Genomic DNA, 27,660 nt, shown 5'->3' on the forward strand with positions numbered 1-27,660 from the left:
TAAACAGCTCATGCATTTCAATATTAAAAAAGAAAATAACCCAGTCAAAAAATGGGCAGATTACCTAAATAGACATTTCTCCAAAGATAACACAGATGGCCAAGAGGCACATGAAAAGCTGCTCAACATCACTATTTATTAGAGAAATGCAAATCAAAACTACAATGAGTTATCACCTCACACCTGTTAGAATGGGCAGCATCAGAAAATGTACAAACAACAAATGCTGGAGAGGGTATGGAGAAAAGGGAACCCTCTTGCACTGTTGGTGGGAATGTAAATTGATACAGCCACTATGGAGAACAGTATGGAGGTTCCTTAAAAAAAGTAAAAATAGAATTACTATATGATCCAGTAATCCCACTTCTACGCATATACCCAGAGAAAACCATAATTCAAAAAGACACATGCACCCCAATGTTCATTGCAGCGCTATTTACAATAGCCAGGTGATGGAAGCAACCTAAATGCCCATTGACAGGTGAATGGTTAAAGAAGATGTGGTACATATATACAATGGGATATTACTCAGCCATAAAAGGAACAAAATTGGGTCATTTGTAGAGACATGGATGGGTCTAGAGACTGTCATACAGGGTGAAGTAAGTCAGAAAGGGAAAAACAATTATCGTATATTAACACATATATGTGGAACCTAGAAAAATGGTACAGATGAACCAGTTTGCAGGACAGAAACTGAGACACAGATGTAGAGAACAAACATGGACACCAAGGGGGGAAAGCGGTGTGGGATGTGGGTGGTGTTGTGATGGATTGGGCTATTGGGATTGACATGTATACACTGATGTGTATAAAGTTGATGACTAATAAGAACCTGCTGTATAAGAAAATAAATAAAATAAAATTCAAAAGAAAATAATTCCACAAATACAATAAATTCTGCCAAACATTTAAGAAAGAAATATCCAATTTTATACAAATTTCCCAAAGAATTAAAAAAAAAATAGAGACCTTGGGTATAGTGATCTGAGGGACATGTAAGAGACCTCTTTCCCCACAATCATGGGAAAAAAAAAAAAAAAAAGCTTCCCCACCAGGCACTATGGTGTGGAAATGCAACTACTAGAAATATGCTTATTTCAGTAATGCATTGCCCTCTCCTCTTGGTCCTTTTAATTTTCTTTTTAATGTAAATATCCTTGAGAGGGATCATACCTGAGTCACTGATACTTTAATCAGAAAATATACTTATAAAATAATCAGAAAACTTTCTTTAGTCACAGGAGAATTGGTGTGAGCACCCAGCTGCTGGATTGGGGATGCTTTGGGGAACAGAGTGACAAAGGAGGATAAAAAGAAAAGGACAGGCACAGAAAGGAGAGAAAGGGATATCAAAGCATCCTCACTGAGTTAACAGGCTCTCTACCCCACAACTGGCCAAACTCCTCAGGTCTCTTCTTCTCTTGTCCTCAGTGTCACGTTTTCTGGGGTCATTGTCAACCACAGTGTATGTGTGTGCATGTATGCGTGTGGATGGATGCATGTGCATGCGCATGTGTGTGTGTATCTGCATAGTAAGTAGCCTACATTCTAGTATTCTAGTATATAGTAAATGGTATTCAGTGTATAGGAAGTATATACATAGTATACAGGAAGTGTTCTAGAATTCTATCATGTTACTAATACGGGTTTACTTGTGATAACTAAAAAAAGAAGAGTTCAGAAAGTGACTTTCGCTTCACTGCAGAAACTACTAAAAATGACTAATTTTCTTCTCTAGCTACTAAACTGGTAAACTTCATTTCTCTCATAAAAGTTTGAAATTGTATCCACAGAGGTGACCTCAAAACAGAGTTAATTGTTCTGGAAGCAGGCTGACACATTTTCCAAAATTCTAGGACAAAGGGGCAGTCAGGTATGAAGTTTCTTAATGGCCTGTTCCAGGATTTAAAATGTAAAACGATTTTGGAACAAGTCACCTGCAACCCAAGACAGAAAACCATCTTTCCAGAAATGAGGGAGGGGGGAAGGTGGGAAGGACTTGGATGATGCAGCAGAAGAAACAGAAAACCAGCAAGTATGGATAACTTCTGTAAAAGTAGACTTTGCAGTTCACCCTGTTTACTGTTTATTAGACTCTCCTGAGACTCACTCTTGCTCTGACACCTTCAGAAAATCCACAGATTTTAACTAAATGCTGCCATAAAAACATTTTATGTCCCTAGGAGGACATAGCTTCCTGCAAGATAGCTTCCTACAAAATAGCCTTGCATGAAAAAAAAAAAAAGCTTTTAGAGGAACATTGACAGTAGGGCCCAGGTGGCCCAGGCTATCACTTGAGTTCTAGTCATTCACTTTTACTCCAAATTCAGGTCTTATAGCTCTGGTACACTCATGTATATTTTGCTTAGAAGAAAAACCATCACTCTAAAATTTCTCAACTCTGAAAATACTGTCATTGTTGTTCCTCAAACTTTCTTTGGCCTATCATCAATCAGTTACACTTCTTTACAGACTTAAACCTAAATAATTTGAAGCAGTTTTGGGTCTTTCCTTGATAGCTGTTGTTTAAATGGAAATCTTGGGAATGAGAATAGCTTTTAATTCATATCAACTCAACCAATAATCGAGATTAGCAGATGGCATCTTTTTCTATAAAGGGCCACATAGCAAATATTTTAGGGTTTCAGGCCCAATGGTATCTGTGGCAAGTACTCAACTTTTCCATCATAGCTGGAGAGCAGTCATAAACAGAGCATAAATAAATGGGTATGGCTGTGTTCCAATAAAGCTTTATTTAAAAACTCAGGCAGCAGGCTGAATTTGGCGCAGGCCATGGTCACTGACCCCTGATCAAGATGGCTATAAAAAACACCCATGACCCAGCAGAAGCAAGAAGAACTACAGTTCTGCATCCTGTGGAAGGAAAACCACATTCACAGAAAGACTGACAAAATGAAAAGGCAGAGGACTTTGTACCAGATGAAGGAACAAGACAAAACCCCAGAAATACAACTAAATGAAGTAGAGATAGACAACCATCCAGAAAAAGAATTCAAGATAATGATAGTGAAGATGATCCAGGACCTCAGAAAAAGAATGGAGGCAAAGATCGAGAAGATGCAACAAATGTTTAACAAAGACTGAAAAGAATTAAAAAACACCTAGAAGAATTAAAGAACAAAGAAACAGAGATGAACAATACAATACCTGAAATGGAAAATACACTAGAAGGAATCAATAGCAGAATAACTGAGGCAGAAGAACAGATAAGTGACCGGGAAGACAGAATGGTGGAATTCACTGCTGCATAACAGAATAAAGAAAAAACGATGAAAGGAAATGAAGTCAGTCTAAGAGAACTCTGGGACAATATTAAAGACAAAAACATTCACATTATAGGGGTCCCAGAGGAGAAGAGAGAGAAGAACGACCCGAGAAAATATTTGAAGAGATTATAGTCAAAAACTTCCCTGACATGGGAAAGGAAATAGCCACCCAAGTCCAGGAAGCACAGAGAATCCCAGGCAGGATAAACCTAAGGAGAAACACACCGAGACACATAGTAATCAAATTGACAAAAATTAAAGACAAAGAAAAATTATTGAAAGCAAGAAGGGAAAAATGATAAATAACATAAAAGGGAACTCCCATAAGATTAATAGCTGATTTTTCAGCAGAAACTCTACAAGCCAGAAAGGAGTGGCACAATATATTTAAAGTGATGAAAGGGAAGAACCTACAACCAAGATTACTCTACTCGGCAAGGATCTCATTCAGATTCTACGGAGCAGTGAAAAGCTTTAAATGCAAGCAAAAGCTAAGAGAATTCAGCACCACCAAACCAGCTCTACAACAAATGCTAAAGGAACTTCTCTAAGTGGGAAACACAAGAGCAGGAAAGGACCTGCAAAAACAAACCGATAACAATTAAGAAAATGGTAATAGGAATATACATATCAATAATTACCTTAAACGTGAATGGATTAAATGCTCCAACTAAGACTCAGGCTCGCTGAATGGATACAAAAGCAAGACGTATATATATGCTGTCTACAAGAGACCCACTTCAGACTTGGGACACATATGGACTCAAAGTGAGAGGATGGAAAAAGATATTCCATGCAAATGGAAATCAAAAGAAAGCTGGAGCAGCAATACCGTATCAGATAAAATAGACTTTAAAACAAAGAATGTTACAAGAGACAAGGTAGGACACTACATAATGATCAAGGGACCAATCCAAGAAGAAGATATAACAATTATAAATATATATGCACCCAACATAGGAGCACATCAATACACAAGGCAGCTGCTAACAGCTATAAAAGAGGAAATCGAAAGTAACACAATAGGGGCTTCCCTGGTGGCGCAGTGGTTGCGAGTCCGCCTGCCGATGCAGGGGATGTGGGTTTGTGCCCCGGTCTGGGAAGATCCCACATGCCGCGGAGCGGCTGGGCCCGTGAGCCATGGCCGCTGAGCCTGCGCATCCGGAGCCTGTGCTCCGCAACGGGAGAGGCCACAGCAGTGAGAAGCCCGCGTACCGCAAAAAAAAAAAAAAAAAAAAGAAAGTAACACAATAATAGTGGGGTAATTTAATACCTCACTTACACTAATGAACAGATCATCCAGACACAAAATTAATAAGGAAACACAGGCTTTAAATGACATAACAGACCAGATAGATTTAATTGATATTTATTGGACATTCCATCCAAAACCAGCAGATTACATTTTCTTCTCAAGTGCACATGGAACAATCTCCAGAATACATCATATCTTGGGTCACAAATCAAGCCTTGGTAAATTTCAGAAAATTGAAATCATATCAAGAATCTTTTCTGACCACAACGCTATGAGATTGGAAGTCAATTACAGGGAAAAAAACGTAAAAAACACAAACACATGGAGGCTAAACAATACGTTACTAAATAACCAACAGATCACTGAAGAAATCAAAGAGGAAATAAAAAAATACCTGGAGACAATTAAAACGAAAACACAATGATCCAGAACCTATGGGATGCAGCAAAACAGTTCTAAGAGGGAAGTTTATAGCAATACAATCCTACCTCAAGAAACGAGAAAAATGTCAAATAAACAATCTAACTATACACCTAAAGGAACCAGAGAAAGAACAAAAAAATCCTAAAGTTAGTAGAAGTAAAGAAATCGTAAAAATCAGAGCAGAAATAAATGAAATAGAAAGAAAGAAAACAATAGCAAAGATCAATAGAACTAAAAGCAGGTTCTTTGAGAATATAAACAAAATTGATAAAACTTTACCAGACTCATCAAGAAAAAGGTGGAGAGGACTCAAATCAATAAAAATTAGAAATGAAAAAGGAGAAGTTACAATGGACACCACAGAAATACAAAGCATCTTAAGAGACTACTACAAGCAACTCTATGCCAAAAAAATGGACAACCTGGAAGATATGGACAAATTCTGAGAAAGGTATAACCTTCCAAGACTGAACCAGGAGGAAATAGAAAATATGAACAGATGAATCACAAGCAATGAAATTGAAACTGTGATTAAAAATCTTCCAACAAACAAAAGTCCAGGACCAGTTGGCTTCAGAGGTGAATTCTGTCAAATATTTAGAAAAGAGCTAACACCCATCCTTCTCGAACTCTTCCAAAAATTTGCAGAGGAAGGAACACTCCCAAACTCCTTCTACGAGACCACCATCACCCTGATACCAAAACCAGAGAAAGATACTCCAAAAAAAGAAAATTACAGACCAAAATCACTGCAGAACATAGAAGCAAAAATCCTCAACAGAATACTAGCAAACAGAATCCAACAACACATTAAAATGATCATACACCATGATCAAGTGGGGTTTATCCCAGGTATGCAAGGATTCTTGAATATACACAAATCAATCAATGTGATACACCATATTAACAAATTGAAGAATAAAAACCAAATGATCATCTCAATAGATGGAGAAAAAGCTTTTGACAAAATTCAACACCCATTTATGATAAAAACTCTTCAGAAAGTGGTCATAGAGGAAACCTACCTCAACATAATAAAGGCCATATATGACAAACCCACAGCAAACATCATTCTTAATGGTGAAAAACTGAAAGCATTTCCTCTAAGATCAGGAACAAGACAAGGATGTCCACTCTCGCCACTATTATTCAACATAGTTTGGAAGTCCTAGTGACAGCAATCAGAGAGGAAAAAGAAATAAAAGGAATAGAAATTGGAAAAGAAGTAAAACTGTCACTGTTTGCTGATGACATGATACTATACATAGAGAATCCTAAAGATGCCACCAGAAAACTACTAGAGCTAAGCAATGTGTTTGGTAAAGTTGCAAGGTACAAAATTAATGCACAGAAATCTCTTGCATTCCTATACACTAAGAATGAAAGATCAGAGAAAGAAATTAAGGAAACAATCCCATTCTCCATTGCAACCAAAAAATAAAATACCTAGGAATAAACCTAAGGAGACAAAAGACCTGTATGCAGAAAACTATAGGACACTGATCAAAGAAACCAAAGATGACACAAACAGATGGAGAGATATACCATGTTCTTGGATTGGAAGAATCGATATTGTGAAAATGACTGTACTACCCAAAGCAATCTACAGATTCATGCAATCCATATCAAATTACCAATGGCAGTTTTTACAGAACTAGAACAAAAAATCTTAATATCTGTATGGAGACACAGAAGACCTTGAATAGCCAAAGCAGTCTTGAGAAAGAAAACCGCACCTGGAGGAATCGGACTCCCGGACTTCAGACTATACTACAAAGCTACAGTAATCAAGCCAGTATGGTACTGACACAAAAACAGAAATATAACTCAATGGAACAGAATAGAAAGCCCAGAGGTAAACCCATGTACTTATGGTCAACTAATCTATGACGAAGGAGGCAAGGATATACAATGGAGAAAAGAGAGTCTCTTCAATAAGTGGTGCTGGGAGAACTGGACAGCTACATGTAAAAGAATGAAATTAGAACACTCCCTAACACCATACACAAAAATAAACTCAAAATTGATTAGAGACCTAAATGTAAGACCGGACACTATAAAACTCTTAGAGGAAAACATAGGAAGAACACTCTTTGATATAAATCACAGCAAGATCCTTTTTGACCCACCTCCTAGAGAAATGGAAATAAAAACAAAAATAAACAAGTGGGACCTAATGAAACTTCAAAGCTTTTGCACAACAAAGGAAACCACAAACGACAAAAAGGCAACCGTCAGAATGGGAGAAAATATTTGCAAATGAATCAACGGCCAAAGGATTAATCTCCAAAATATATAAAGAGCTCATGCAGCTCCATATTAAAAAAACAAACAACGCAACCAAATAATGGCCCAAAGACCTAAATAGACATTTCTCCAAAGAAGACATACAGATGGCCAAGAAGCAAATGAAAAGCCTCTCAATATCACTAATTATTAGAGAAATGCAAATCAAAACTACAATGAGGTATCACCTCACACCAGTTAGAATGGGCATCATCAGAAAATCTACAAACAACAAATGCTGGAGAGGGTGTGGAGAAAAGGGAACCCTCTTGCACTGTTGGTGGGAATATAAATTGATACCACCACTATGGAGAACAGTACAGAGGTTCCTTAAAAAGCCAAAAATAGAATTACCATATGACCCAGCAATCCCACTACTGGGCATATAACCAGAGAAAACCGTAATTCAAAAAGACACATGCACCCCAATGTTCACTGCAGTACTATTTTCCATAGCCAGGACATGGAAGCAACCTATATGCTCATACTCAGACAAATGGATAAAGAAGATGTGTTACATATATACAATGGAATATTACTCAGCCATAAAAAGGAACAAAATTGGGTCATTTGTAGTGACATGGATGGATCCTGAGACTGTCATACAGAGTGAAGTAAGTTAGAAAGAGGAAAACAAATATTGTATGTTAATGCAATATGTGGAACCTAGAAAAATGTTACAGATGAACTTGTTTGCAGGGCAGAAATAGAGATACAGATGTAGAGAACAAATGTATGGACACCAAGGGGGCAAAGTAGTTGGGGGTGGTGGTGGTGGTGGTGGAATGAATTGAGAGATTGGGATTGACATATATATACTAATATGTATAAAATAGTTAACTAATAGATAACCTGCTATATAAAAAATAAATAAAATTCAAAAAAAACCATCCACTACCTTTTATTTTTATGTACTCCTTATTACATTATCTGAGAGTTATGAAAGTCTCCAAATTGCATAGACTATCTATACATTCATGTAAAGTTAAAAAATTTGCAACACAAAAATATTTTATTTAAAAAAATATTTTTGTCATAAACTTACAGATGAAATACATACAATGAATTCCAACCAGCTAAATTCCAATTATTTTTCTGAATTCATGAACAAATTTTTATGCAGTTGTAATTTGTATATGTACACCATCTTTTGATTTTGTGATTTACACTCAATACTCTCTTGTAGATCCTTTGTTTACTATATTGATATACTCTGCTTATTTATTTTTAAAGATTATGCAATAAGTATTTCATGATACTTATAAAGGTGGCTTAGCAAAAATTCTCTTATGGTTAAATATTTGGATTTTTTCCCATTTTTTTCCATGAGCTAAATAGCACTCTATAAAAATCTTTGTACAAGTGACATACAAGAAAGTTAAAATCTAAATGTAAAATCCATATTACTTCTTCCAGCTTTACTAATTATTATGCTTGAAACATGGTAACATTATGTACTCAAAAACACAGCCGAATAATTTGTTTTAAAGCAACCAGATTGTAAATTAATTGAATTGCCTATCATTTTGAATGATGTCAGAAGACTGTCCTACACAACTTTTTCTAAGAATGTGATTTGATCTTAATTTTTTTTCTTTTTCTATAGTTCTCTACAGATATTGTATATTCCTTCACAGATTCAATGCTTTATTTCAGTATTATTATACAAGCTCACCTGTGCTGATGGCTTAAATACTCCAATCTATGTTCAAATACTGTATTTAGTATTTTAAATAAGAAAGCTTCATTGTCAATGGCTACATAATTAACCTCCAGATACTGTCATGCTCAAACTCACAATTTTCTTTTTCCAAATGAAGGAGATTTGAATCTAAAGTTTGGTAGTTTCCTATTAGAATAAAAGACTTTGCTCCAGCTCAGAGCTCAGGCATTGCTTGGAATTTCTAGGGCCAGCAGTAGATTCTTGCCTTGTAGATCCAATGGACACTGATGTCTGAAATAGCAGAGAGGGCTAGGTGGGAACAGTATAATGATTTCTCTGTAGGAAAAGGCTTTCATCAGGATGGCTCTCATTTGACTGGAGTATTCAGAAATACAAATCACCCATTTAAAATGATTGAGACAACTAGGCACCCAAATACAGACTGGTTCAAATCTTTTGATCCATCCTATTTGCATCTTCAGGCACCTAAGCCAGCAAGGGACACCTTTATAGAGAAATGACACATACTCTAGATTAGAGCTTCTCAAGCAATCAGTGATAAAGAACCAGGTTTCTGTTTGTTTGTTTGTTTTTCCAAAATGTCTTCAACTGTTTTATAAAACAATAAAAATAATTATCAGAAAAATAAATTCAAAGACATGCCAAAGACAAGCCCCCGCCCCAATTTTGCATTTACTATTAGAGACAATTTTTATTTTTTATTATTACAGTTAATATAAATATATTTATTATAATTATGTTAGGTATTATATCAAATTGGGGTTAAATAAATATAATCAGAACAAGCATAGCATAGGTAAAATTATAAAAACTATACTCATGTTTTCATTGAAAGTGTGTGTGTAGGTGAATAACATAGACTTTACCTAGCTAATTGTGAAAACTTCTGAGGCCCAAATTTAGAATAGCACCACTATAGAGGACCTTAGCTTTAGAGTCAAAGATACCTGGTTTTGTCTCAGTCTCTTACTGGCTGGGTGACCTGAGACAACTTACTCTCTTAGCTTCCATTTCTTCATTTGTAGAGTATAGATAAAAATAAAATCAAGTAGGGTTTTTGTAAGGAGCTGGTAAGACAATACATGTAAAGTGCTTAGGTTAGTATCTAGCATAATAAATGCTAAATATTGATAGCCAGAATTTCTGTTATAGGGTCAGCCATCATGGAAAAGGTTTAAGGAGATTTAGTGATAAAAAATGTAAAGAGCAAGCATACATCTGTCTTCAGGGTACCATCTAACAAAAGGAGTCAGATACATGTTAAAAACCTACAGCATAATAGACTACTAAACTAATAAGTGTTCAGCAAACCTGCCAGATACAAATTCAATTTACACTATCAATAACCACCAAGAAACTGTAATAGAAATTGAAATGGCATTCACAATATCAGGAATCTCTAAACTTTCCAGGAATAGAAATAACAAGGAATGACAAAATTTTATGGATAAATCTCTCAAATTCTATTAAAAGACATAGAAGACATAAATAATGAATGAATGAAGTGGAATTAGTTGATATTATAAATTTGTCAGTTCTCCCCTAAATTAATGTATATATCTAACATGTTCCAATATAAACTTTAGCTGAAATTTTTGAAAAAGTTGACAAACTGATTCTAAAGTCTATGTTGAAGAACTAGGTTTCTCAAAGAGTTGTCAATTTTGTGTGTGCACACAAATGTACACACACACACACATACAAAGAGTGAAGAGAGAATAGTATATAACAGCACAGCAGCAGACAAATAAAATATGGAACAGATAAGAATGCCCAGGAACAGAGCACATGTGTGGAATGGAATATAAGAAAAAGAAATGGAATATAATAGAGGTGGGGAATAGATAAATTGTTTAGTAGATGGTGTTAAGAAAGCTGGCTCACTTATGAGAAATAAATATATATATTCTTATTCATGCCATGTATACAATGAACTCCAGATGGCTTAAAGCCCAAAATGTAAAAGGTGAAACTTTAAAGCTAATAGGAGAAAATATGGCCTTAGGGTGGAAAAAGTTTTTTTTAAAAAAAAGACTGTATAAACACAAATTATGAGGTAGAAAATTATTGGATTAAAAAAAAAATGTCATGAAGAACCTAGGGGTAAAACGGGAATAAAGACACAGACCTACTTGAGAATGGACTTGAGGATATGGGGAGGGGGAAGGGTAAGCTGTGACAAAGCGAAAGAGAGGCATGGACATATATACACTACCAAACGTAAGGTAGATAGATAGTGGGAAGCAGCCGCAGAGCACAGGGAGATCAGCTCAGTGCTTTGTGACCGCCTGGAGGGGTGGGATGGGGAGGGTGGGAGGGAGGGAGATGCATGAGGGAAGGGATGTGGGAACAGATGTATATGTATGACTGATTCACTTTGTTATAAAGCAGAAACTAATAAAAAAAAAAAAAAAGAAAATTATTGGATCTGACTACACAAACATTAAAGATTTCTATTCAACTTGAGCCTAATAGGAAGTGTTAACAGATGTGTACCACACCTGGAGAAGAATTTGCAACGTTTAAAATCAATGGGATTAATACATTATAAAAATAATTCCTATTAATCATTGAGAAAATAGAAAACGAGTAAAAGATATGAATACAATGCACAAAAGGAGAAACCTGAATGACTAAAGTTAAAGAGATTCTCACCCTTACCTGTAATAAGAGACATAAAAATTAAAACAACAATATTATGTCACTTAATTGAAAAAAAATTAAAACTTAGAGGACTCCAAGTTTTCAGCAAGTTGGGAGAAACAGGAATCCACATGCCTAGCTGGTGGGAGTGGGAACTAACACAGTCTTCTTGGAAAGTTATCTGGCAACTCTGAGGGGAATTAGAAAATCTTTGCACCCTACAATACAGCAGTCTCTCTCCTGAGAACATGCCTGAGAAAGCCTCACACAAGCCCATGAGGCACCATGTAGAAAAATGTACACAGCAGCATTATTTGTAGCAGCAAATAGCTCTCCATGATTAGATGGAATATTATGCAGCCGTCAAAAGCAATTAACTAGTGGGTATACATTAGAATATAATATTGAGTAAAAAGGTAAGAAATACAATGAGACACCCTTATGGAAGCTGAAAGCATGTACATACACAAAACACCACCACATATTTTCTGCAGATACATACATATCAAGAACGTATATTAAACATCATAAAGGAGATGACTTCTCAATGGTAAGGAATAGTAATAGGAAATGGGAGATGCAGGGAAAACTAAAATAAAATAAGAAAGGGACCTTGTGGGATCAAACATAATGGTGTGTTATGAATTAAGAAAGGTGTTTGATTAAATCAAAGCTCTGCACCTAAAATCCAAAAAGTTAAAAAGGAGGGGAAAAAAGGTACATGCAACGTGGAACAGAGTGTTACCAAAGGCACGCTTGGTTCCCCATACATGCTTTACCTAAGCACATGGAAACACTTGAGACCCTCAGGAGAGAAAAATGAGGATTGAGACTCTGTTTAATCATGAACTGTGGTTCTCCCAGACTGGTCTTCGATTCCTTGACGTTCCTTTCAATTCTGCTATATTTGTGATGATTAGCCAAGTTGGAAGCAGAGGGCTTGGTTTCTCTATCCTGAGAAGCTGGTGACAAATCTGTCTCCTGGTTGAGGTATCCTAGAAACGCTCAACTGTGTTCTTGCCTGAGCAGTATTTTCCATGTTTCTCCTGTACTGCTGGCAGTAGCAAATGTCTTTACCATGGCTGCCGTCCAGAGAATTTGAAGTCAGAGCTTTGCTCTGGGCTAGTATCCAGAAGAGTAATTTGGATTCCACGGCTGAAGAGCCCCAAACTTTAAGGAGGACTCAGAGGCTACGCTGACTGCCTCTTCAAGCCTTTGTAAACAAGAGGGGAAAAGGCTGGAAGCGCTCAGTCACTCTCAAGTCTGTGTGCCGGCCTTACTTCGATTTTTGTTCTTGTTCCAGGAGGCCCAGATATTTGGTGTTTCAAGAGCAAGAGGTGAAGCATTACCAGGATAGGCATATGTTTGTATTTTAGACTTTTTTTTTTTTTTTGCGGTACGCGAGCCTCTCACTGTTGTGGCCTCTCCTGTTGCAGAGCACAGGCTCCGGATGCGCAGGCTCAGTGGCCATGGCTCACGGGCCCAGCCGCTCCGCGGCATGTGGGATCTTCCCGGACCAGGGCACGAACCCACGTCCCCTGCATCAGCAGGCGGACTGTCAACCACTGCGCCACCAGGGAAGCCCTGTATTTTAGACTTTGCCTCACCTCCACCCTGGATCTGAAGATCAGTTGGGTAACATTTTCCTTATGGGTGCTGTGTTCATGAAAAGACTGAAGTGTGATTATCTTTTCAGTGTGTCAACATTCATTGACAAAGCAAGCATGTTCCCACACAGGGTGGTAAGAGGCATCTGAAAGTTCTTCTAGTCTCACATCAAATGTCCTCCAACAAGCTGAAAGTCCCATTATGTTTATTAATGGTAACGATCATTTAAAATATGTAGAGTGTTGTAAGATGTTTATAAACAAAGTCACATTTTATAATTTTAACAAAACTGCTAATTCTCTTATCATTCCTAGTTTACTAGTAAAAATGGTTTCAGAGAGGTACCTGCCTCGCCCAAAGTGACCCAGCTAGGATACAGCAGGTCCAAAATGCAACCCAGGTCTACATGGGTCCATGTGTACAGCCTTACACCATCTCAGTATTGGTATTAAAAGCTTCTGTTGAGATATAGATATATTTTATGCAGCAAATTGGAAGCTAAGCCATCCTCAACATTCAGTATTATTGATTGGTTAACATTAGGCAGATGTGGCCTCAAAAATAGGACTTTGAAAGAATGAAGCACAGAAAACATAAAAAGCTTCCAAGCTTGGGACCACTCATCACCTAAGGAGAACAAAATAGTGCATCACATAGGAGAGGCCCAATCAATACAAATTCCCTTCCCTTCTTGTCTTGCATGAGGTACACAGTGGAGTGTTAGAGAGAGAAGGCTGGTCACCAGAGATCCTGGATTATAGGAGAGGGGTTCGACAAAAACAGAGTCCTCTGAAAGGGTGATGAGAGATTCTCCAAGGCAAACAGAACCCATCTTTTTCCAAACACACCAAAGGTCAGTCCTCTCTAATCACACAAGGGCTGTTCCCTGTGCCATTTTCTAGCTAAGGCTGATGGTCCCAAAGCACAGGACAGGTTTTGATTCTTTCTCATTACCTCTAAGTCTACCTGAGGACTCTGCTGATAAGGAGCCTATAGTTTGTCATTGTTGTATGTCAGGCATATTGACTTTCATTTGATAGCCAAAATGCCTGGTGATTACAGGTAATAATAATCATAGCTGCAGTGATAGCAAACTCTAGTTAAGCACTTAGTACGTGTTAGATGCAGTGGCAAATGCTGTGTGTGTGTGTGTGTATATATATATATATAATATATATGTATATGTATATATGTGAAAAATATATGCATATATATTATGTATGTATATAGTCTCATTTGATACTCTAACAGTCCTCAAAAGTTAATATCGTTACTCCTACTTTATATAATTAAAACAGAATGGAAAGGTCAATTAATTTGCCTATGATCACCCAGCTAGTGCATGGTGGTGTAGGCTCCAAATGCCATACTCTTTTTTTTTTTTTGTGGTACGCGGGCCTCTCACTGTTGTGGCCTCTCCCGTTGTGGAGCACAGGCTCCGAACGTGCAGGCTCAGCGGCCATGGCTCACGGGCACAGCTGCTCCGCGGCATGTGGGATCTTCCCGGACCAGGGCACGAACCCGTGTCCCCTGCATCGGCAGGCGGACTCTCAACCAGTGCGCCACCAGGGAAGCCCCCAAATGCCATACTCTTGACCCTTACATTATACTCTTTGCTGCTATTACCCTGATCATCTATGATCTGGGGAAACTGAAACACAGAGTATAAATTCATTAGAGTAACAGCTTGTGATATATTTGTGACCTAAAAACATATTTTACATCTTAATTGTCCAGCCATTTATTTTACTAATATTTACAGTGAGAAATAATTAAGTAGTATAATTAACATCTGCAGTAAAATATAATTGAACATGGTAAATGTATTACTAGTAAATGAAAAAAGTAAACATTAAATGCAATCATAAGTGTTATTTCCTCCACAATTTATTGCCTTCCATTCAAAAGCCTTCTTTAATTTCCTCTAAACTAGGGATTCTTAATCTTGGGTCCCAAAGGATTCATGGATAGAATTCCAGGGTGGAAAAGGGAGGATGTACAAAGATTTAGAGAGGAAAAAAATGGCATTTTTGTTTCACTTATCTCTAATTGAAATGCAATATGTTTTTCAATGACAAATACTGCCAACAAACTACTGCAGTATTTATGAATATCTAATTGATGACTTTGTCATCAATAGAAATTGAATATTTTTAAATATTATTGTACAGGTGTGACAAATATCTTAAAATATCATTTGTACATATCTCTACTTAGAAATTGAAGTAGTTATTAGACCCACTGCTAAATCTTTTATCTAATACTTCCATAAAGATACAAATATAATTACTATATTAAAATATTTTAATATTTTGATAAGTGAATTTCAATATAATTTGTCTCTTTTGTAGTCCAATGTAATTGATATATTTAATAACATTATTGAGAAGAGTACATGGGCTTTACCATAGAAAAGTTTGAGAACCTCTCCTTGAAGCTACGCATTAGAGTTAACTTCTCTTGCAAGTGGGACAGAGAAGGTAACTGAACCTGACCTCTGCAGAGAATGGGGGCCCTGAGCATAAGGCGCCCTCTGAAAAACTCCTTCTATCCACCTTGCTCAGACTAGTGAATGTGCAGGTAGAGGTCTCTCTTTGGTTAGCTTATTTCTTCACGTTCCTGGAAAGCAGCATGTCCTCATAGACAGAAAGCTCAGCAATTGGTGTCTCTCCAAATATTGACTAGGCAGGGTCTGCAGTGCCGGCGGGTACTTCAGCAGTTTGGTGCTGACACCCGGGTCCTGCTGGACCTTCCTATATGATTCTGGGCAAGGTCTTTAAGACTCTGAACCTCAAGTTTGTCTCATCTAGAGTCAGGATAACACGGCTTGATATTTGTAAAGCACTTGACAACTCTCAATCTCCCTTTACATTAACACTTCAGCCGTCACAACAACTCTGAGGTACTGGATAAGCATTATCACCCTTGTGCCACATGTGACAGGACAGGGTAGAGCTGGGACCAGCACCCTTAGCCAACTACCCCTTCCTCAACACAGATGCCCCCACACTGTTTCCCTGCAGAAGTAGCTTCTGGGCACCTCTCGCCTGCTGCTTTCATCCTTAAAGACACTCTTTCTCCAATGACTCATTTCTTCCCATGATGAGCCCTCTCTACCCTGCTCTATGTAGCACCTGACAGCCTACTTCTCATGAATCCATCTTAAATAGTAATATTCTTGTGTGCTCAGGTCTGAATCTCAGGTCTGAATCTCATAACAAATCTCAGTCCACAAATTTATGGACTGGAGGAGTCATTTAAGCTGCCTGAGCCTTATTTTCTTATCTATAAACAGGGTATTAGTGATTTGAGGTTTGTCATGAAAATAAATGATGTATAAAGATGCTTTTGTAGAATCATACAATACTTTATAAAATGTCACTTGATGCTATCAACAACCAAAGTAAAGACAGACTGGGAGGTGGTGAGGTACAGAATAAAGGTCTGAGGACACACAGACCCCTTGGGTCCGAGCTATGACTTTTTACTTGTATTGATATAACCCTGGAAAAATTGTTTCCCCTTCCTGAGCCTTAGTCTTCATCTTTGATAGAATTATTTTTATCTTCCTATTAAAGTTTTGTGAAGCTAAAGGGGATCAATGTATCAAGGAACTTAATACAATGCCTGGCACTTAATAATTTGTGCCGTTGTATTTTTCGTGGTGGTGGTGTGGTACGATTATTATTTTTTTCTTTTTTAGAACAGAATCTTTTTTCATACATTTTATGTCCACAGCATTAAGCATAGTGTTTTGCAAATAATAGGTACCCAAATATATTTTTGAAGGAATGCTTGGTTTTTAAAGAATTTTTTAAAGCTTTGTTTTTAAAGGTTTTTTTTTTTGATATGGACCATTTTTAAAGTCTTTATTGAATTTGTTACAATATTGCTTCTGTTTTTATGTTTTGGTTTTTTGGCCGCGAGGCATGTGGGATCTTAGCTCCCCAACCAGGGATCAAACCTGCACCCCCTGCATTGGAAGGCGAAGTCTTAAAACTGTACCGCCAGGGAAGTCCCTTGATTGTTTTTAAATACTATGAGGTAGTCAAGAGATAGGAACCAGTGTAAAAATTTTAAAATTCTATCTAAATATCATAACTTCCTATTTTTCTATGTTATAAAGCAGAGTGAACAGGCCTCCGTTCTTGGGTTCATCCTGGTTATTTTCTCCACTGAAGACTGTAGGATATATAGTCTACATAACACTTCCTGGTTCTACTGCACGTGTGACTTTGCAGGCTCCACACCCCCATTAGGTGGTGAGCTCCATGGGAACTGAGTCCACGTTTACAGTTCTTCAATCCTCAGGCATCAGCATAACACAGGGCAAGGACAAAGGCAAGGCCCTCACAAACGTTTATTGCTGACCACCACCATTCTGCCCATCCCATGGCACAGGGGCCAGGCAGAGGCAGCTGCTAAGCCTTTGAATACAGGACCCATTCTCCTTTATCTTTTTCTGAATTCTTTTTGAGAAAAGCAGTCCTTAGGTTTAACATAAGAGAACTAAAACACCCATTGAGGATGCTGTGATTTTTACTACAGGAGTTAATTATGAGCTGAATGAAATGAAAAAAGAGAAATGTGTAGAGGCATTTAATGTTAAATTAATTAAATGCACAGCTTGACACTTCGGTGTCATCCCAGCAGATATAATAAAGTTAAGCATATACCTCTAGCTTATTAATTCTAGGAGCTCATAATGCATGGTATTAAACAAGATTGAAAAGGCCTCTATCTAAAATATGATGTTCCTGGAGATGGATATCTAGCTTTTATGTCACATTAAATACTGTACGAATAGCTTTCATCTGCATCATATCATTTAAGTCTCATGACACCCTTGTGGAGTGGATGGCATTATCTCCATTTTTACACGTGAATAAACGGGAGTGTAATGAATTAAATCACTGCTTAAGAATATATAGCCAGTGTATTTTTTATTTATTGCTGTGTAACAAATTACCCAGAAACTTAGAGACTTAAAACAACAAACATTTATTATCTCACAGTTTCTGTAGGTCAAGAATCAGGGCACAGGTGAGCTGGATGCCTCTGGCTCAGAGTCTATCCTGACGCTACAGTCAAGTCGTTGCTGAAGGTTCACCTGGGGGAGGGTTGGCTTCCAAGCTCACTCTGGGGCAGAATTCAGTTCCCTGCAGCTTGTTAGCCTAAGGATCTCAGTCCCTCACTAAATCTTAGCCAGAGGCCTCCCTCAGTTCCTTGCTGTGTGGGCCTCTCCATAGGACAGGTCACAGTGGGGCAGCTGGCTTCCCTCAGTGAGACAGAGAGAACATGGGGGAGGGCACCCAACACAGAGCCACAGTCATTTTAAAACCTAACCTTGAAAGTGACATCTGTCATTTCTTCTGTGTTTTATGAGGGGAGACAATAAATCTACCATGCTCAAGGGGAGGGGATTACAGTGGGGCGTGAACTACAGAAGACAGGGCTCACTGAGGAATCATCTTCGAGGTTGTCTACATAGCTAGTTAGTAGTGAAGAAAGGACTCAGATATAGATTAGTGTTTCGTCTAAAACACCGTGATGCTCCAACCAGGATCCAGTGATTCATTCGAATGTTTACTGCTGGGACTATAATATGTACCTCAAGAGACTCACAATATATACATGAAGACTGACTGGACAATTACAACACATTAGGACAAAGGCCATGCTAGAGGAAAGCAGTGGGACAGTGGGAAACACCCAGGAAGACACACAGCCCCGTCCTGGAGGGACTCTGACATCTGAGCCAAGTGTTGACAGACTTGATGGACTCTCAGGCCTAGGTGAAGAAAAGAAGAGGAGAAAGGCCTGTCCAGCACCTGTGAAAGGCAGAAATTTGAGAGAATATCACCATTCAACAAAGTGTGGATTATTTACTACAACTACTAAGAGACAAGTAATTCATGAGGCTGGAGAATTAACTATGTGCAGTAGCTCTCAACCCTGATTACACTAGAATCACCTGGAGGGCTTTTTAAAAATGGCCTATACTTTAAGTTAAATTAATGAAATCCAAATCACTTGGGGGGTGAACGTTGGTTTTGGTGGGGATTTTTAGTATTTATTTTGTGGCAGTCTTTTTAATCCTCATATCTACCGTATGAGATAGACATTGTTAGTCTATCTATACTTCATTTTATTTCTAAATTTAAGTTACATGGCATCAGACATGTGATCTAAATGCAGTTCTCCCAAATATATTAACTGTGATGAATACATTTGCATTCCTGCCATGGTGTCTTGCAAATAATATTTTCTAAAATAATTGCTTCATTCAAGATAGCCATCTTGCACATGGCTGATTCACTTTGTTGTACAACAGAAACTAACACAGTATTGTGAAGCAATTTTACTCCAATAAAGATCTATTTAAAAAAAAAACCCATAACCATCTTTGGGTTGCAAAAAAGCAGTTGATAATAAACTACCAAATACTTTAGCAGGTTAGTCCTACAGGCTCCTCCATGAACCAAATTCTGATTATGAGGAGTGACTGGTTGATGCAAGGGAAGAGAGACCTGGTTCTCTGTCCTCAGTTCAGCATAACTCTGAAGGGCCAGTGCAGCCCAGAGCTCCTGTGGGATCAGCTGAGGCCTTTGTTGAGACTGAACTGTAGTTCAGCGTCTCCTTTTACCCAACCCTGCCTCCTTTACTCTCTCACAGGTCTTGATCTCAAGGACTCTCCCCAATAAACTTCCAGCACACAGATTTCCATGTCTCCAGAGTCTCCCTCCTGAAGAACCCAACCTAAGAGCAAAGGACTATGGAAGGACCACATTTATTAACTTTATTTTACCTTAATAGATACATTGTACATGCTTCATAATCAGAGAGATTGTACATGCTTCATAATCAGAGAGATTGGAGTTTATGAGTTATCATCTCTGGGAAGTTATTTAATCCCTGTTTTCTGATTTCTGAAGAGAATTTTACCAGGATTAAATACAATTCACATAAAGCACCTATTGTGGCATTTGACAAAATACAGGCATGCAGTACATGGAGACCTATAAATTAGTAAAGTAGAATCACTGGAAGACTACATATCTAGGGTACATCTTCTTAACCCCTCCACATTGGTGCTTTTTTTTTTTTTTTTTTTTTTTTTGCAGTACGCAGGCCTCTCACTGCTGTGACCTCTCCCATTGCGGAGCACAGGCTCCAGATGCGCAGGCTCAGCAGCCATGGCTCATGGGCCTAGCTGCTCCGCGGCATGTGGGATCTTCCCGGACCAGGGCACGAACCCACGTCCCCTGCATCGGCAGGCAGACTCTCAACCACTGCACCACCAGGGAAGCCCCACATTGGTGCTTTTTAAATCACTCTAGTAGAGGAGACTCCAAGATGTTGACAGGGTAAGAACCACTGGGCTCAGTCATGAAAGGGCCTTGTCAACTATGCTAAGTTTACATTCTATTTTGAAAATATCAAGGGAGATTTAAAGTAGGGCAGTAGCTTGATTAGATTTGTATTTTAGAAATAGTCTATCTATACAGTCTAGAATATGGAAGAGAGGAGATGAAACTGGAAAGCAGGAGTGGGGTACAGAGGCTAATGCAATAATCTAGCTTAGACATGAAGGTTAGAAATGGTGAACCAAAAGAGCAGTGAAGATATAAGGGAAAGGACAGATTTGAGGATTTTAAGGCAATAAATCTGTCGCATGTGGGATGTAAGGGGGAGGGATAAGCTAGAGGTGACTGCAGGTTCCTGGCTTGAAACCATGGGGAGACAGTAGTGTGAATCCTCAAGAAAGGGAATGCAAGAGGACCAGCATGAACAAGTGAGGAAATTGTAGAAATACGAGCTCAGATGGGACAGGACATCCCAGTAGAGATGTTCAATGGGCCACTGGCATTATAGTCAAAAGCTGACAAGAAAGATGTGAGCTGGACATAATTATTTATGGATCACGAAGCCATGGTATTGGATGAAATCAACAAAGAAAGAAGTTAAGGATGGAACCCTGAGGGAGAATGTTGTTTAAGATGAAGGCAGAGAAAGGGAAGCTCTCCTCCAAGGCTGAGAAACAGCTACCTAAAAATTGAGAAGAAAACCAGAAGAAAGTAGTGGCATCTAGAGCAAAAGAGGAGAAACTTGCAAGAAAAGAAGGTAACCAACAGGGCCAAACCCTACAGAAAAATGAATAGCCCCTTCTTTGAGTAGCAGTTTTGTATCAGGCACTTCACACCTCTTTCAATGAAGAATATTTGCCAATATATGTGAGAAGAGCCCGATTTAAATAATTGCATTTATTATTTCACATATCAAGATGTCAACAGAGAGAAGGCTCCAGGAATAGTATGCCAGAGCTGATCAGGATTTATCCATGAGCTGGAATAGGATCACCATCCAGGAGGGTATCCAACCACCTCTAAAAATTGTTAAGTTTCTGCTAACAAGTAGGAAGGAGGAAAAATGAATGTTGGATAGCCAACCAATAGTGTCTGCTACAGAGAATTTACTTTAGGTTCCCTTCACAACAATTGTGCAAGGTAAGGATTCTTGTCTCCTTTTTTTTTTTTTTTTTAATAGATAAGGAAACCATAGAAGGCAGAAGTAAGAACATTTCCAAGAATGCACATCTTAGAAGTGGAAGATCCACAATTCAATTCAAGTCTGTCTGATTACCAAGCCTGTATTTTTGAAATAGCTTATAATGAAAATTTCTTCTACAGCTCTCCATAAAGGGGCACACAGTCTTTTCTTAATATATTTTTTCCTTAGGCACTTATTTCCCCATTCATATGTTTGTGAAGGTGTCCTCTCTAAATAAGCTACTGTGACCTTACATGCCTGCAGCTTCCTCATGTTACAGCTACTTCTGCAACTTGTCGAGATTATTCAGAATTTTAATTTTACTCTGCAAGGTGTTAGTCATTCCTTGTAACTCAGGATTAACTAAAGAGAGAAGCACATTGTCAGGAAACATCTTTCAAGCTGTGACCGCAGTCACCTGTGTGTGCTGGGTGACCAGGACTACTCCTGGAGTGTGATTAGTGGTGCATCTACCTTACAGTAAAATGCCCTGTAGAGACTGAGTATGCCTAGCTTGTTAGCAAGTCTGCTGTGGCACAGAGTCATATGTCTTATTGATGATAAGATAGTCTGTATTTATTACTTATTTTACCTATAGAGTAGCTCATCAATCTGACACAGAAGAATATTAAATCAGTTCACATGAAATGGGTTGCAAAGCTGGTTTGTTATTATAAACAGCTGTGATTGTCCATGTGTTATCAGATTCATCATCTGACTTTCTCTAGGGTGTTTCCGGGAAACTAGGTCACAGTGATTGATCAACCATGTCATGGACTTTTCTTTACATTCCCTTGTTTCCCCTACATCTTCTTTCTTCCTCTGACACTTGCACCTAACCTTATATTCATTTCCATGAATTTCTTTTCCATAAGAGAGTTCACCAATTTAACCCTGGAGCCATGCTCAGTGATGAAATAGGCACAAACTTGAATAATGGATTTTTTTTTTTTTGGCAGCCCCACATAGCTTGCAGGATCCTTGTTCCTGAACCAAGGATTGAACCTGGGCCCTGAGCCCTAATCACTGGACGACCAGGAAATTCCCAATACTGGATTTTAGGTGGACTATTAACCCTCCAGTTTCTACAACCAGTGCCATTCGTGGACATGTCTGTTCCACATTCCAAAGGGAGAGAAAGGAGAAAATGAAATGGGTGGGCAGCAAATCTAGCACAGTTTGAAGGTAGTATCATTTGATTTAGGCCCCAATTCCCCCATTGGCCAGTGACTTGATCCTTCTTGCTCACTAAATGTTAGTCTTCTACCCCGTGAAGGACAGCTATGGGATATGAGCAAGACTGACATACAGTGGGAAGATGTTGATATCAGGAGAATTGTTGATGATAGTAATAGCTACATTGATTGAGTGATTACTATGTGCCAGGCACTGTGCTCAGCACTTTTCCATACAATAATTCTTTTGATCTTCATAACAACCCTGTGAGGTAACCACTATAAATAGCCCTATGGTACAGCAGAGGAAACTGAGGCTTGGAGAGGTTAAGTAATTTGCCCATGGTCACCCAGCTAGGTAGTGACAACCTGAAATTTCAATACAAGATTTTCTGTCTTCAGAGATACCAATTCTTAGCCATTCTGCTGCCCTATCTTAAATAAACAATAACAATCTCCTCTTGACTCATTCATTTAACTCATATATATATTGAAATTTTGCTACTGTACCCAGGATTTGGGTTTAAAAAAGGAATAATACTTTATTGGTTCTCTTGGGTGTATTATTTCTTCAACCCTTCAAATTTTCCTCCATAGAGAGGGTAAAACTCATCTTGGTCTATAACAAAGGTAAAAGGTCTAAGGAAGGCTTTTCAAGGGAGAGGCTGGCTTAGTTCTCACTAATCGTGGACTGATCTGAGTGGAGAGGCGGCCTCCCAGGAGAGATGGGACATGAGCACTGAGTCACCTATGGCCAAGCACAGAAGGAATACGGGACTACATATCTTGTGTGTAAGAAGGCAGCTAATGTTTTTTAACAAATTATTAGAAGACAAGTGTAGGCTACTGTGAAAGATGGAACCCCTGGGAGCCAGAGACACTAAGGCCGTATTCATCCACTTGGAGATTCTTCCCTCTGGACATCTACTGGGTGCTCATGGAAGGCCTGAAGTTAGGGCTAGGGACCGACCCAAAGGAGCATCCACGGATGGTGCAGACCAGTTGCAGATAAAGCATGAAACGTCACCCACACCCTCTCCTCTAAGGAACAAAAACCTGCAGTTGCTTGTGGGAAGGCAGCTAACTCTGTCACCCCTAGGTCAAAATTGAAGACCCAGGGCTTCCCTGGTGGCGCAGTGGTTGAGAGTCCGCCTGCCGATGCAGGGGACACGGGTTCGTGCCCCGGTTCAGGAAGATCCCACATGCCGCGGAGCGGCTGGGCCCGTGAGCCGTGGCCGCTGCACCTGCGTGTCTGGAGCCTGTGCTCCACAACGGGAGAGGCCACAACAGTGAGAGGCCTGCGTACCGCAAAAAAAAAAAAAAAAAAAAAAAAATTGCAGACCCATTGGGGCTGGGAGAAAGCAAAAGAAAAGAAAAAAACACTAGCCCCAGGGTAAGGGGGTTGAAATCTCCCTGGGCCAGTTTTTATATGAATCCCACTGCTGAGAGTAGGGCAGGACCAAAGAGAAAGACCCACCCTAACAACCTGAGCCCCAGGGCATGCCTAGAGCAGATTAGCAAGCCCCTGGCAACAATCAGCAACAGTCTAGTGCTGGGAATCAGGAGGAAGCAAGGAATGAGATGCTCTCAATCACAAGGGCCCAGGAAAGCAGGAGGTTTGGGTGGTGCAGGAACACTGAGGAAGACTTTCAGGCTGCCAACTATCACCAAAGATGATGCTAGAAGAATCCGGAGCTGGTGGTGCACTGAAGGTAACAAAAGCTAAAGTCTGATTGGGGTACATTTGGGCTTTCTGAAACGGAAGGTCCACATCAATCGTCAGTTCTTTAAAATAGTGTTGCCTTTTCTCCGCTTTCATTCCTGAGCTCTGATTAGACCTAAGTTAGTCATCTAGTCTCTATGGTCCATACTCCTCATGTTTCCCATCTCATTGTTTCCCTGTGCTACATCCTGGCTTATTTCTGCAAATTGATGCTTTCAGTTCTTATCGTTTCAGCTGTGTCTAATCTGTTGCTCAGCCTACTCAATGAGTTTGTAAATTTCAAGTATACTTTCTTTTATAGGAGCTATATTTGATCTTATTTGACTCTCCGTTGTCACTTTTGCAGTCTCTTATTTCTTGCTTGTACTTTTGGCACTTTAAAAAATGTATTTAAACTAGGAATTCCCTGGAGGTCCAGTGGTTAGGACTCCGCACTTTCACTGATGAGGGCCGAGGTTTAATTCCTGGTCAGGGAACTCAGATCCCACAAGCTGCACAGCACGGGCAAAATTTTTTAAAATGTATTTAAACATTTTAAATATACACACTTTATATACCACAACTAATAAATCCAATATCTGAGATTCTCATGCATATGATTCTACAACCTGTTTGCTTCTGCTGGTTCTCATCCATGATACCCTGTTTTTTCCATGCTTTTTGATTATATTCTTGTTTAACTTTATGTGGAAAAGGGTCCTGGTGAAGCTATATTCTTCCATAAAGAAATTGTGTTTTGTTTAGCCAGATGATAGGGGGCTACAGATGGAATACAGTCTAAAAATAAAGTTTTAACTTGCAGTTTTTTTAAACTAAATAGGTAATATGAATTTGGCAAGAAATCCCAAGAGGGCCAATGTTCAATTAAAATTTCTTATTTCAGGGAATAATACTTTTTTTCCTCTCCATCTGTGGCCAAGTTTAAAGCAGCAATTTTCCTTGTGGGCCCTATTTGTGTGTGTGTGTGTGTGTGTGTGTGTGTGTGTTTTCTTTTAACTTAGTCTATTCTTTTGTGAAGAATAGATGGTCTTTAGGGTTCTGGCTTTCCTTACCCTCTCTGATTTGCATGGACTCCTACAACATGGGTGGTCACCCAGATCACCAAGAATTAGCTGATATCTCCAAGACAGCCAGTGGTTTAACTCTTACTCTCCTTTTGGATTCCTGCTTTTTCTTTGTTTTTATCAAGTTGGAATCACTTATAAAAAATAAAGGAGCAGAATGTCCTAGTGATGCTTGTTAGTCTATTCTCGGGTTTGAATCCCGGGTCTGCTATCTTAATCATTATGCAACCTTAGGTAATCTATTTGCTTTTCTGAGTTAGTTTTATCATTTTTAAAACATAACTAAGAATACTTATCTACATATCTGACTCTGAATAAGATTCAAGATAATGACTGCAAAATGCCTAGAACCAAAAGACCTTGCCTGGCTATTAAACAGTGGCAGCCATTACGAGTTTTATTAATAAGCTCCCTTGAGATAAATGTACTGAAATCTTTAAAAACTCCAAATTGGCCACTTCAAGGCAGGTCTGCTGCTCACTTAGCCCAGAGTGATAGTAACAAAGGAGAGACCTGGTTTGGAGTCCACACACTATTATACTATGGGTGAGGGTAGTCGTAAAGGAAATTTATTTTTTTCTCTATCTGTGTCTCAATAAGAAATGACCTGGCAGCATAAATGGCACATCTCATGTATGAATGGTTGCCTCTTAAAGAAAATAATAAATAGGATAGGACTCTCAAACAAGAGACCAAGCTTTATTATTACACAGGCTTTTGAAGAGTAACAAGGAGTCTGATTTCATGGTATTTGCGCTGTGAAGCAAGCATTTTCCATCTGCCAGGGTGATGGTCTTAATGATTACATACACAACATCCAAAGAGTAATTTAATTCACAAGTTCCTGATCCACTTACACTAATATAATTTGAACTTGGCCTGATAGACACCGATAGACATGACAATAAGATTGCCCTCTCTCCTTTTGGTTAATTTGGCCAGAGGAAAATTAATGCTAACTTAATGTCCATTTGAAAATTCTTAGGTCTATTGGAGTTTACACGTGGCAAAACACCATTACTTTTAAAGGTTTTTTAAAGTTTTTTGATGAATAGTTATGTGTTTATGGCCGCTTTGGATGTTTTTGTTTACTGTGCTCTGCAGCAATCATTTAAATGTCTGTCTTTCAAAGAAATAATAAATTATGACAGCATCATTAATTGGAGGCTGTCCTATATCTTAGGAAATGTTTGCCTATAAAACTATGGAAAGTGGCCATGGTTTCCATTCTTTCCCATCTCTGGAGGGATGTTTATATTAAATTGAATTGATTTTGCTGGCAGCTTTACCCCCTTCCAGTGTTCACTCAGACTTCCACAAATATTATTTGAACCCTACAATGAGTATCTTTTTGGGTTGGGCTCCCTAGGAAACAGATTTTGCTGGCAGGTCTATTGACAAATGCCTTTGGCTACGACACCTGTTAGTGAGTGAGGAAAGCAGGATTGGGAAAAAGTAGAAGTTGAATTTTGACCCAGTATCAACGAAGGCCTCAGCTAGTCATACAGAGAGTTCTGGAGCTGAGGATGGCCCTTCAGAGTTGTCTTAATTGAGGCAAGGGCCCCAGGCCTTTGTACCACTGTACTGACCAGCCATTGGGCTGTGACCATAGAGGGGATAAAACCTTGGGCAAGGAACTTTCTTCTACCAGGGGCAATGCCTGAGAAGGCACTCAGCTGTGAACCGTCAGCAGCCAACGTTCCCAGCAGCTAGGGAAAGTCTATGCTTCCATCCTGCAGGTGGGACATGGGCAATGCATTACAGTGTCCCGTAACCTGGGGATACACTGGTGAGCAAATCAAACATAGTTTCCGGCTTCATGAATATTCAATGTTTCTCTATTTCCTTTACCTTGACCTCCAGAGGTCACACTCATCCTGTGCTTGGTAGCTCTCCTCCACTCTGCTTTCATTTACTTGCTCGGGCTTCCTTTCACTCGAGGACCTTGGAGACAATTAT

Source organism: Hyperoodon ampullatus (assembly GCF_949752795.1).
Source record: "Hyperoodon ampullatus genome assembly, chromosome: 2".
In the NCBI taxonomy this organism is placed as follows: domain Eukaryota; kingdom Metazoa; phylum Chordata; class Mammalia; order Artiodactyla; family Ziphiidae; genus Hyperoodon; species Hyperoodon ampullatus.